Raw genomic sequence first — 13,747 nt, forward strand, 5'->3', positions numbered from 1 at the left:
TTTTTGTGTATCAATTAAAGAATAAATTTACGGCCAGCAAGATAGCTCAGCAAATGAAGGTGCTGTAGCTCAAGCTTGGAGACCTAAGTCTGATTGCAGAACCCATGTATAAGAAAATAGACTGTACAAAGTTGTCCTCTGCCCTCCACACACAGGCCACGGCACATGTGTACACACACACACACACACACACACACACACACACACACAACTTGGGGGGGAATATTTTTTTTTTTAATGAATGAATTCAAAGAACAAAATCAAACGTAAGCAGCTATGGTTATGTAAAAAGAAAACAGAAGTACTGATAAGGAATAAATCCCTGGATTATATGATACTCTGCTCAAGAAGGAGGTCTTCAGAGTACATCAGGAAGAGGGGTTGAAACATGGCTCAGTGGAAAAAAATGATTTCCATGCAAGCATGAGGACCTGAGTTTAGACCCCCAGCACCCACGTTTGAAAGCCAGCTGTGGAGGCACACATCTGAAAGCCCACATCTGGGGAGATGGAGGCAGTGGATTTCTGGAGCTAGCCAAATTCATGAGCTCCAGGTTCAAGGGGAGACCCTGTCTTAAAGGTAAAATGGAAAGCAATTGGTGAAGATACCCAATGTAGACCTCTGGTCTCTATACATACATGACACATACATACATGCACACGTACATGAACACACACACAAATGCACATATACACACAAATAATACATTAGAAAGAAATTTAAAATTTTTTGCTGATTTAATATGAAATAGTATCATCAATGAGAATATAATAAAATTCCTAAAATGTCAAAAAATGAGGGCATAAATGCAATCAGTTCAAAGAATAAGATAGAAACTTAAGTACGTAGCTAAAATAATACTATATTTTAATAGGTGATAAATTAAATTGTCATTACGTTATTTCTGTTCTCATCCTAAACATTCACATTCAAAACTAATTTTGCATTATTTTACTTAAAAGGGCCCTCCACTTGTCAAAGTTCAGCTCAACAAACCATCAAGACCCAGTCCCATGTGGTCTTAAGAAAGAGGCTAGCACATACCCAGAACAGGATGATGGTAAGTCATATGTGATTTTTCTCCTTGAAAGTCAATACCATGCACTCACTAGTGTCTGTGAAGTCCATGAAAATCCAGGCCACCCTGAGATTCTAGAACTGTTGTCTTCACTAGATCCCTGATGAACTCACCTTGAACTTGCTAAAGACAGCAGCTGGATCAAACCTAGTTCATGAAGTTCTTTTGAATCATTGTGTTTTTTGTTGTTTTTTTTTTTCAAATGTAAATACTCGGCTGGCATGGCATAAGTCAGCAGAGCAATACAGGGCTGTCCATCCTCACCTGGCAAAAACCACAGCTGGCTGGCAGGGCTCACACACTTGAGAAGTCCTGACACTAATTTCACTAACAGCACACTAATTTCAAGGGTGCTATTTATTTGGACCATGGTCCCCTACTAAGAAAAGGCTCTTTGTTTCTTGAATAAACATTTTATTGGTCCATAGACAAACTAAAATAATTTCCATAGAATTTCCACAGAACACGGTTGTTCTTTGTCTTGTTTTGTTGTTGTTTGTTCTTCCTTGGTCCTTATTTTCCCAGGGGCCATCTTTTATAGTTCATCAAGTTTAAAAGGAAAAGCTTTCCAAAATGGGTACTTCTAACGTTATTTCACTGATGTGTTTTCCATATTAATTCAATTAAACTCAACAAACACTAGTGAAGAGTCTTGAAACGTGGCAGGTGCTACCTCGGACTCAGGTAATACAGAGATGGACGTGGAGTCTGCATCCTACTGTGTCAAGTGAAAGAAGCAGCCAAATGATCAGGTCAAAATGTCGAGAGAAGCCGAGCAGTGGCAGCATATATCTTTAATTCCAGCACTCAGGAGGGAGGGAGGAAGAGGCAGGGAGATCTCTGAGTTCGAGGCCAGCCTGAACTACAAAGTAAGTTCTAGGACAGCCAGGGCTACACAGAGAAACCCTGTCTCAAAAACCAAAAACAAGTATGTAGAGAGAAACAAAGAAGAATTCTTTCTGTCCTGAATTGAACAAGGAAAATGAGGTCTCCTCATGTTTTCTAGACTGTAGGAACTCCACAGAGGATCCCAGGAACTTCTCCTAGAGCTGGCGGAGCAGGAGGAAGGCTCCAGATCTTTCGTGGTCAGTTCAAGCAAAGAGGCTCCTTCTGTTTTATTTCTTGCACATCTGCATTTGATTTCTGTGATGGGTCTTCTTTTTTGACTGGATTTAGAGTGACCTAGGGGGACATACTTCTGGAGATGTCTGTGAGGGAGTTTCAGAAAAGGTTAACTAAAGGGAGATGACCCACCGTAAATGTTGGTACAGCCTCCTTGGGCCCTGGACTGATTGAAAAGGGAGCCAGTGAGCAGAATGCTAGTTCTCGGATCTGCCACTTGACTGTGGACATGATGCAACCAGCTGCCTCATGCTCGAACCGCCGTACCTCCCCTCCATGACAGACAGTATCTGTTCTGAAACCATGAGTCTAAATGAATCCTTGTTTCCTGAAATTGTTTCTGTCTGACTAACACAAGTTCTTTATCAAGAAGTTTCTACTATGATATATTTTGATCTAGGCTTTGAAGGTTATAGAATTTATCTAAGTACACATAACATCTGGAAGCTTAGCCCAGTGGAGTGGTGCAATCCTTCAATCTCAGCACTTAGGAGGCAGAGGCAGGCAGATCTCTGAGTTTGAAGATAACCTGGTCTACGTAGCAAACTACAGGGCAGCCAGAACTACATTGAGAGACCCTGTCTCAAACAAAAACCAAAACAACAAAAATCCCCCAAACCTGTATCTTTAGCTTTAATTTCCATTCTAGCAATGTGCCCCCACATCCATTCCCTCTTCTCCATAGCACCTACTTTAGAACCTTCAAGGGTTCTGTGATGTCTTCTGGGTAGAGTCCAACCTTCAACAAAATTCCTCCTAGTTTTGCTCTGAAGACTTCCTACCACTCATTACCCCACCACCACCCACAGATGCTGAAGAGGAGCAGTTCCAAGTCTGTCTGTTTCTACACTCCAGCGGAGTCACTGACAAGGCTGTTCCAGATCTTTCAAGGATAGTTATGAAGTGAACAACTTTGGAAATTAAGGATAATGTCTCTCCAGATCAGGAGGGGACATTTGTTTGCTTTTGACTTTAGGGAATAGTTGGGCAGGTTTATATGCTATCCATTGCAAACAACTGGAGTTTCCTAAGCATGGAGTTTCTTAATCGTGGCACAGACTCACTTGGTGAGCATCCATCATGGCCACTCTACACAGCAGGCTTTTGAGGGCCAAGGAATAGATGCAATGAGGAGGCTCGTGCTGTTTGTCTTACCATGAGCAACAAAGTCCTACGTCTCTGACTCCGGAAACTCCATGTCTTCTACCAACCCCCACATAAGTGCAACAGGCTAAGGTGTCAGCCTCTGTGTGATGGGAACCTCACACACTTTGTAAGTGTCAGCAGATACTTGAGGCAAGCATGACAAACTGAATCGTGCCTTCATACTAAATGGCTCCAGATCTCAGCCGCTCGGAACAGAGTATGGTTTCTTGCTCATCCTCCACGTCCACCACAGATTCCATTTGTACCACCATCCTCATCCCATGTCACAGTCTGATGAAGTTTCCATCCCCTACACATGGTCAGCGGAAAAAAGCAGAAGTGTCAAAGCACACATAAGCACCAAACCCCTCTGTCTGGAGGTAGAGACTTCCCTTCTGCTCACCATCGTTACCCACATCTAAACTCAGGTCTTCCAGAAAGGACAAGGTTCAGAGAAGAGAGAGAGAAAGTATTGCTAACCACTTTTAGTGAGTACTAGGGCACGTAATATCCATGTAGTGTGTGATGCTTGCTTGTGCCTCTACAGCAAATAGGGAATACCTCCTTCCCAACATGTGCTCTCTCTCTCCTTCCTCCCCCCCCCTCTCTCCACACACCTCTTATGACATGGACAGCCCCTACCTATGTCAAGATGCGTGTGTGTGCAGGTATCCATGGTGCTGGGGACCCAACACGGGGCTCCAGCATGCTAGGCATGTGCAGTGCCAGAATTTCACCCCCAGGTCCTAAACCATTTTCTAATACCTACCTCATATGTTGATTTCTTGAAGCCTTCTTTGATTTCTCACACTGAAAAATATCCTACATCCTTCTACTTTCCCAGCATTTCTATATAATTATAGCAATCATACTTGTTTATGAATCTCTTATAGGTCAAGACCTCTCAGTGACGAAGGATAAAGTGAATAAGACCTTGGTTTTATTAACCTACCTCATACAAATCTGATATCATTCTGCATTTTGATTACAATATTTTCAGCACGAGGTTGGAGAGATGGCTCAGCAGCCAAGATTACTGGCAGTTCCTCAAGTTCAATTCCAAGCATGCACATGGCAGTGCACAATTGTCTTCAAGTCCAATCCTAGGAGATCCAACACCCACTTCTGGCCATCCTAGACACTGCACATACACGGTGCACATACATATATGCAGGCAAGACACCTATACACATAAAATAAAATGGAAAAAAAATTTTTTTTTTTTTTTTTGGTTTTTCGAGACAGAGTTTCTCTGCGTAGCTTTGCGCCTTTCCTGGAGCTCACTTGGTAGCCCAGGCTGGCCTAGAACTCATAGAGATCCGCCTGGCTCTGCCTCCCAAGTACTAGGATTAAAGGCGTGTGCCACCACCGCCCGGCTGGAAAATTTTTAAATAAAGTATTTCAGGTAAAATGAAAAGGTCCTTAACATACTCTTCAAAGCCCACACTGATTAACCCTAACCTCTGTCTCTGCTATTTCCCTCTGCCATTGAACCCAACTGGCTTCTGTGCATTTTAGGAACCCATCACCCAAACTTCCATGACTTCTGAATCTCCTCAGCCCCCCATCCCCCACCCCTCATCTAATTAACTCTTCTTTGTCACCTGTGCAAAGAAAGCATCTCTTCAAGGAAGCCTTCCTACTGCCACCTACCACATACCTCCAACCTTGGTCAAATCCCTGTTGTGCCAGGGACTTGTGCAGCTGGTGTCTCCCTCCACACAACTAGTATGTTACTATTATTCATGTTACTATTATTTATATGACCACTCTAATGTGTTTCACCCTTTGCTTGCCATACTTAACCTTGAGCTACACTCATGAGGGTATGAACCCTCTGTCTTTGTCCACTGCTGGATGACTAGCTGTCACAGAGTAGAACTCAATAAATATAGGGTGAGGGGAGGGAGGGAGGGAAGGAGGGAGGGAGGGAGGGAGGGAGGGAGGGAGGGAGGGAGGGAGGGAGGGAGGGAGGGAGGGGGAGGAAAGAAGGAAAGACTATAACGAGGTACTCAATACGGATGTGTTCAGTGGGAAAATTCCAAGGAGAAATGACAGCAGAGGGAAGGCTCACGTTTATATGGTATACAGGAAAAATATATTTTGCAAATAACAAAAGGAGCCTGGAGGCAAACACTAATTTGCACACCTCTCCCAGTACTTCATCTGCTTAGAATATGAATTATGAAGGATCCACAGGAGATGCTGGGCTTCCTGGAGAGTTTAGGACAGAACTTCATTACACTCCAATCTTTGTTTCTACATGCCCTCAGACAAGTGTGCCACAGTCATTATTTATCATTTGTTTATATATGGATTATGACATATTTTCTCTTATGCGGCTATATTTAACACTAAGCAGCCTATATTAATTATTTTACCTACGCTATGACAACATATCTAACAAAAGTGAATTAAGGAGGGGTTTCTTGGGTTTGAAGTTTGAGGGTGCAGTCCATCATGGCAGGGCCTGCATGGCAGCATGGACCTGAAGCGGCTGCTCACACTGCGCCTTACTCAGGAAGCAGAGACTCCTGGGTACCAATGCCCACTCACTTCTCCTCTTGACTTGGTCCAGGACCCCACCTATGGGGTGACACTGCCCACACTCAGCTTGTCTGCTCCCTTTCGCTAAGTCTCTCCAGAAAGACGCTTACAGATGTACCCAGACAGTTGTCTCCTAGGTGATTCCAAGTCCAGTTAACAACCCATCACACAACCCTGACAATTCAGATTAAGAATGGGGATATAGATCAATGGTAGAGCACTTGCTGGGGAGGCGTGAGGATCCAGATTTAATCTCCACTACTGCAGAAAAATTATAAATAAATAAGAGTAAAGTAATAGAATCAGTTTTGCAGAACTTGTTCAAATTTTTGTGGAATAACACTGTGTCAGGTAAAGCAGAAAAGAAGCCTCCAAAAGGCGGTCGAGTCATGGCAGAAGACTATGAGAAGACAAAGAAGCAAAGAGGGGTGACAAGAATGGGGAAGAAGTTAGCCTCAGTGGGCTGTGGAAGTGGAGGTACATAACTGGGTATGAGTAAGAAAACGAGTGGGACTCCAGATGGGGGAAGTCCCTAGGCGGGGATGGCATGGGTGTCTATATGGACTCATTTAGTAGTAAGAACATAAAGGAGTCTGGGTAAGGTGGCACATGCCTGTAATCACAACGCTCGGAATGCTAAGGCAAGAAAACCATGAGTTCAAATCCTACCTAGGCTATATAAAGAGTCTCTAGTTCATAGCAGCAGGTGGGGAAGAGGAAAGAGAAAAGGGAGAGGAAAGAGGATGAGGAAAAGGGGAAGAGGAAGAAGGGAGAAGGGGGAAATTAATGAGGAGAGAAATATTACTATTATTATTTTAGGAATCTGATGTGAGGTAGATAGTAGGGTTTTATTTACATGAGAAAAATGGGATGCAGTAACGGATCACAAAAAGTGTCAGTTTGCTGTCAGTTTGCCTCAGGGATTCCAGGGTTGGTCTGGGTGGGCTGAGCTGAGGAAATGAGCCTCTTGAGTGGGAAGCAGCTCTGGACATCTGAACAGGCTGGCAAGATGCAAAGAACGCAGCATCCACCCTCATCATTATCCTGAGGTATGCATTCCCCCGCAATGCTCCCAGGAGGACCGTGCTGCCCCCGGGATGCTTGCACAGACCCTACAGATCATGAGCTGTCTGCAGAAGCTCTCGGGCCTGGACAGCTTCTGGGACTTGTGTGAACCTCCCATGAGCAAACCTGCTTAGTCCCACATGGAGTCTCCTGCACAACCAAGCCCAGAGGCTCAGCCTCGGCAGCCACCACTGCCCGTGACAAGCCTGGTTATCCTTGTCCCTCCCTTCAGTGTGCTCCCGACTTCCCATAGATGGGTCATGGCTGCTGACACAGTTCAGGAGACAGCAAAGCATGTCCTGAGTCCTACCCACTCCCACCTCACACCCTTCCTGACTCCACTCCCTTTACCTCAGCTCCTGCTGTCCTGATTCACCTGGTTAATTCCTGATCTTGAAATCTCATCTGTGAGGTTGCCTCCTGCACCAGCTCTTCCTGGGCTGGGCTAAGTGGCTCTACCTCTGTGCTTCCATAGCAACCTGTAATTACCCAAATCAGAGCATGTAATTTTCTGCATGGTAGAATATTCTGGTGTTGTTTTTTTTTAAAACGTATCTGTCTCTTCATTTAAAAAGGAGGTTCTCTACAAGGTCTGTACACCTAGAACTTAAGGCCCTTGTAAAAATGCTGGGGCTGTGACTAGCTGAGTAAGAGCACTTTTGCTGTGTCCTCGGCACCCACAAACCTAGTGCTGCAGGTGGGGGAGACGGGTGGACCCCAGCCCAGCAGAACATGGTGAGCTCCAGGTTCAGTGGGAGAGCCTGCTTCAAGGGAATAATGGAAAGGAGTTCTCTGGCCTCTGCACATACACAGACATGGGTACACATGTGCGCACGTGCTTACACACGTATGAACACACACATACAAATACACACACAGACACCAGCATGGGTGCACATACACACATATGCCTATACACACATACACACACATGAACACACACGTACATACACACACACACACACACACACACACACACACACACACACACGTACATAGACACATACATGCAAATGCTAGTGCTGATTTTTAAGGTGGACCCGGCCATGCATGTTTTCTAAGTTCCTAGCACTGGGCAGACAGGCATGGGCAACCCTGAAGAGACTGTGGCTTTGATACAGGGTGGTTTTGTGTCCTTTGTCACAGGAAACAGCTCAGTTTGCCTTGTTGTTTGTTCCACTTGCGTCTGTCAGGTAAAATCTCTACAGGGCGGGTGTGGAGAAGACATGGGCTTGAGAAGCAGCTTGCCCCAAGGAGGACCAGAACCTTACTCTTGACTCTTCAACCACTTCCAACACGAAGTCCTACACCACTGTACATACAGCCCGGGGCATGGGACACCCAAGTGCAATTCTGTCCTTCCAGAAACACTTTGAAGTCACCAAAGCTGTCCCCCTCGTGGAGAGAAGTGCAAATTCGGAAGAATGCACTTTCTTTGCAGAGATCTTTAGCTCTCATGAGCTCTTCAAGTGCGTGGATAGACAAGCTGAGGCTCCAAGAGACCAGGAGTGGCTTGTCACCTCAAATCTTCCCTAGAACAAAGTTGAGCAGAAATCAATAGGTGACTCTACTCACCGGGGCAGCTGGCCTCGTGGTGGACCTGCTGACCCTATGACACCTACCCACTTCAGTGACAGAGCAGGCCCATGGCATCGCTGCCTGCTCGTGTTGACAGGGCCGAGAATCCACGTGGGTCACATACAAAGGGCAAGAGGAGAAAAGACAATTTTGTAACACAATGACTTTTTTTCATAATCTTATCATGCCATTTCCTGAAGAAGGGGGAATCTCTCAGAGAATCTGGCACCCTGACAAATGTGGGAAGACGGAGTATTTGCCGACAGTACAGTGTCTGATGCACCCACACCCTCCAGCAGGGTTCCCACATATGCTTTGCAGTGTCTTTAGGCCTCCCTTCAAGGGGCAAGACTGGGCCAGGGCGTGATGCCTGCAGCTGCATGTCTTACCTCCAGAGCAGGACTTGGTACTTCAGGCTCAACTTGGTGTGGAGTCCTGGCTGTGGTGCTTACAAGCTCCAGATGCTGGGCAGGGAAAGGTGGTAAACTCGGACACTGAGGAACTCGGAGTGCTTATGATTTTTCCTGTCATTCTTGTTACCAGGGATCCACCTCACAGTTACACTGAAAACCCCTCATTCCTGAGATGCAACAGAAAATAGGGAAGCCAGTGACGGCAGCAACTTCTTAGTGAAACCCAATGCGCTGGCCCCAACATGGCTTGCAATGTCCAATATTAGCTTTAGGAGTCCCTGAGCACCTTGGCAGGAGTTAACAAGGCCTCAGGTGACTGTCCTCCTTGCCATGGCCAAGAGGATTGTGTTCCAAGTCTCAGCTGGCCAGGTGGCCTCGCGAACTCAGCCACCCCAGGCTGAGGCTGTGGTTTGATGGGCCTGGGACACAGGCATCCCAGATCATTTCCTTCCTGCCTGTCCCCACACGCAACGGCTCCTGAGAAAGGGGAAGCAAGTACCATCTGCTTCACCCCTACCAGTAGCCAACGAGGTTGTGCTCCCACCCCGAGCAGCCTGTGAGCATCCTCTTGGTACTCCTGCTTCACCCCAACAATGAAGTGACCGGGTTGGAGGGAAACACGCTGCCCAGCAGCCCAGCAGCCCAGCAGCCAGGAAAAGTGGTGATGTGCCTTTAAGACGAAGGTGGTGGGCAGCCATCCATCTTCCCTAAACACAGACTTGCCTTGTTCTTCCATTTCTGGCTGAGTGATAAAAAACGTTAAATGTCACTTCCTGTATCAGTGGTTAACCACTAGATGCTGGATCAGAGATTTACCAGAAGTGCTGAAGTTAAGGAAAAAAAAAAAAAAGACCTGCTGTTTTTCAATAACCCTTTCTTGTACCCTGTGGGAACTGTTTAACCTTTGGAAGAGAGCCATGAGGGGGTTGCTAGATCTGGCTCTAGAGAGACACTTAGGACCAGATTGGCCAAAGGCTTTCTTGTGCTTCCTACAGGAGGCAAGGAGAGGTGTGCCCTAATAATCCTGCATCTCTCCCTCACAGTGAGTGGGTCTAGGGGTCTGTGTAGAGGAAGCCCAAGGCGCAGGAACATGAACCACCCACACGTCTTCTCCGTCTGACTCGCTTTCAGGATACCCACAATTGCCTTCCCTGAAGCAATGTCCTTAGCTTCCTGTAGTGTGCCCTGCAGTGACAAGAAGAGGGCAGGATGTGCTCCCCAGAATCTTCTGTTCAGAAGCTTCTGTTTAGCTGTGGTCTGCGGGCTGGAGGGCCCAGACTGTGTGTTCTTCATTCATTTCCTTCACTCAAGTAATTGAGAGCTCAGTGTGCAGTGGGGGATCCTGGCGCAGCTCCAGGAGAGGTGGCTGGACCCGCCGCAGCCACCACATTGCCAAGGCCATTGCTCTGGCGTGTCCAGTTGCCCTGGGGTGACTTTCTGGGGAGCCTAGGCCCCTTCCTTCTGCCTTGAAGTCCCCAAACGCTTCTCAGTTGTTGCACATCAACTTAGGAGCTGTGCTTTGATACAACGGTTGCATTTCTTCCAATGGCTAGCCATGTCCTTGTTGCTATGACAACACGCCTTGCTGGGGGTAGAAGGGGTGTTTCTTTTGGCTCATGGTTTCCACGGTTTCCGTCCATAGCGGTGGGCAGGCGCCCACCATGGGACTGCATGGGGGAACTGCTCCATTGTCGCTGAGGAAGCAGGAAAAGGAATGCCTATGCTTGTGGACCCTTCCCTCTGCAATTCCATCAGCAGCCAACCTATAGGAGCATGCTGCCCACATGCGGGGCGTGTCTTTTCCCCTTAGTTAAGCCTCTTTGGAAACACTCTCAGGCACACCCAGAGGCACACTTTAATAATTACCTAGATGCTTCTCAATCAAGCTGACAATGGAGTTGAACAATCACAGGCATCTAGAATGTTCTGTGGACATCAAGCACCAACACTGAGCACTCTTGCAGGGTAATTAACAACTCTGGTTTGCCTGGAGCTGATGAGAACTGTGTAGATTAACCACAGTTTGGCGCCAAAACAAAGCAACTCCCAGGAAAACTGAAATGAGTTAGCCACATCCACAGATAGTGGTATGCAAAGATGCATAGACGTTCTACGCCAACAGGTCTATATGTGGCCACGGGTATAGCGGAGACCCAGCTAAGCCAGAGTGAAGAGTCTGTGACGCAGTGTAAGCATTTCTTGGGGACACTTAAGCTCGCCACTGCCCTCCACTCACCCTGGCCCTCACCTAGAGGTCATCTCTGAGTTAGTAGCTGCCAGGAAACTGGAAACCAAAGTCAGAACAGACCAAGAAGATGTCCTCGACACTGCCAGGCAGAGCCGAGCTCTCTCTCCCTGGCCTCCTGGTTCTTTTTGCCCTCCATCTCTCATTGATATGATATGACTACCATTTTAATTTCCTGCTTACATACAGAACTGAACTCCTAGTATATTCATTCTCTTGTTTCCCTAGAGTCAATCCCAAACCTTTATAGATATAGCCATGAAATAAATATTAAAAATGAGTATGGAGACAATGGGAAAATATTGGGTGGCTACTATAGTATTCCACGATTCTATGGCCATTTGAATATATAAAATTCAAAAGCTAGGCTGGGGGTGTGTAGTTCAATGGTGGAACACTTGCTTAACATGTGTGAGGCCCTGGGCTTTGGTAGAAAGGTAAAGAGTGAGATAAGGTCTCACTCTACATCCCAGGCTGGGCTTGAACTCACAGAAATCCTCCCCTCTCGGCCTCCCAAATGCTAGGATTACATACAGCATCCAATTTGAGGCCCTGGGTTTGATTCTCACATCTACAAAAAAGAAAAGAAAAGAAGAGACGAGAGGATGGGTAATGTTTAGAGTCAGGCTAACTTAGAGAATAACCCGGAGCTGAGAACTACGGGATGAAGTCTGCATGATCTTGACCATCATCTTGACAGGCTTGAGAGACGCATGCCCAGCAGATGTCAGTAAAGCCCGCTTCAGTGTGCCTTTGGGGGACATTCCCAGATGATTGGCATATGGGACCGCAAGTGTGGAAGTAAGACCTACCCTGAATGCTCTAGAACGCTAGAATTAATGTTCCCAAATTATCGGTCTCAAACAAGAGGTCACAAATTCGCACTTCGGAACGTAAAGAGAGAAGTGTCTGCAGTGTTGTATGCCGGCATGGTGGGATGGATGATCTGGTTGTCATACAAAGAGCCCCTCCATTCTCAATCCCTGGGCCAGAAGGCTGTAATCTCAAGCTTTTTTTTTTTTCAACACAAGAACATGTTCATCAGTTAGAACTTCACACTGAGGCACAGGATGCAAAGATCTCTCTTTCTCCTCCCTCCCTCCCCCATCTCCCTGTGTCTGTGTCTGTGTCTGTGTGTCTCTCTCTGTGTCTGTGTGTCTTTCTGTATGTCTCTCTGTGTTTGTCTATGTGTCTGTATGTCTCTCTCTGTGTTTCTGTCTCTCTTTGTCTCTGTGTCTCTGTCTCTCTCTGTGATTGTGTGTATGTATGTGTGTGTCTGTCTCTCTCTTGTCTTTCTGTTTGCGTCTGTGTGTCTGTGCGTCTATGTGTCTGTGTGTGTCTCTCTGTGTCTCTATCTCTCTCTGTCTTTGTCTTTCTGTGTATGTGTAGTGTAGTGTCTGTGCATGGTGTGTGTGTGTGTGTGTGTGTGTGTGTGTGTGTGTGTGTTCATGTGGATATGGGCATTTGAGTGTGGTGTACATACACACACTTACTCGTTTGGAGGCCAGAGGTCAAACAAAGTCAGATGCCTTCCTCCATTGCTCTCCACTTTATTGTTTAGATAGGGTCTCCCACTGAACTTGGAGCCCACCGATTGGCTGGACTGGCTGTTGAGTAAACCCCACAGACCTATGTCTCTGCCTCCCCAGCCCTGGGATTAAGGTACCCATGCCTTAGCAAGCATAGGTTCTGGGGCTCCATACTCAGGTCTTCATGCTTTTGAGGGCAACTTAGAGGCCTTGAGAGACTGTAGCCATGGTAGAGCAAAGTGGTGGAAGTATCTTGACCTGGGGCTTTGTTAAGCATCTCAGGGGTCTCTATGAGGTGGAATCCCTGAGAGGTAACCTGAGCCCTGGCCACAGCCCTGGAAAAAAACTTTGAAAAGCCACCGCTTTGCTCAGGACTAGGAAGACAGGTCACCTCTCAATGTTCTTCTCTCTCCTGGAAGTTAATTATGTATTCACTATCTCTCCATGGAGTTCTGGGGTCTGTTTTTAACAGGTATATTCCTGGTACATGGTACTATTTCACTAAATGTCTGCTAGAAACAAGTCAAAGAACAGGAGACAAACCTGTGTCTTGATTTCCAATCAAAGTGCTTTTCCAACACGATGACTGTCCTGGACAGTCACTGAAGCCAAGATCACACTAGACTGATGGGCTATAATCATGATGATGACAAATGGATTCTTTTCCTTGTCTACATCTACCTTCTTCCTAGCCTCACCCCCGGCCCCCCCCCCCCGCCCCCGCCTTCCGCTTTCATTCAAAACCTAGGTTTTTAGGTCACACCTTCCTTGGGCATCTGACCACCACTTCCCCCAGACCATCCAGGACAACAACAGTAGGAAGATGCTCTGAGAAGCAGATGGAGAATTCACAAGGAGAAAAGATTCTGGAAAAGCAGTGGGAAGAGCCCCATGGGAAAATGTGGACCTGTGGCTATCATGGGATGGCTGCAAAAGGACTTTGCCCAGGCATCTGGCACCTAGCCACACACCAACACTGTCCCAATCATTCAACAAAAGCCTCCATAGCAACTGGGGAAGAAAA

At 46.6% G+C, this 13,747-nt stretch overlaps 1 long non-coding RNA gene across 1 annotated transcript; it reads right to left on the minus strand.

Annotated features, from left to right (window-relative positions):
* Positions 1–1,481: 1,481 nt before the first annotated feature.
* Positions 1,482–9,536, minus strand: LOC121828147 (uncharacterized). Its single transcript, XR_013050200.1, has 3 exons — positions 7,310–9,536; positions 4,299–4,529; positions 1,482–3,656 (listed from the first exon to the last, which is right to left on the minus strand). It is a non-coding gene; the product is annotated as an uncharacterized LOC121828147 (long non-coding RNA).
* Between the last annotated feature and the right edge of the window lie 4,211 nt (positions 9,537–13,747).

The sequence above is a fragment of the Peromyscus maniculatus genome, chromosome 3 (genome assembly GCF_049852395.1).
Source record: "Peromyscus maniculatus bairdii isolate BWxNUB_F1_BW_parent chromosome 3, HU_Pman_BW_mat_3.1, whole genome shotgun sequence".
In the NCBI taxonomy this organism is placed as follows: domain Eukaryota; kingdom Metazoa; phylum Chordata; class Mammalia; order Rodentia; family Cricetidae; genus Peromyscus; species Peromyscus maniculatus.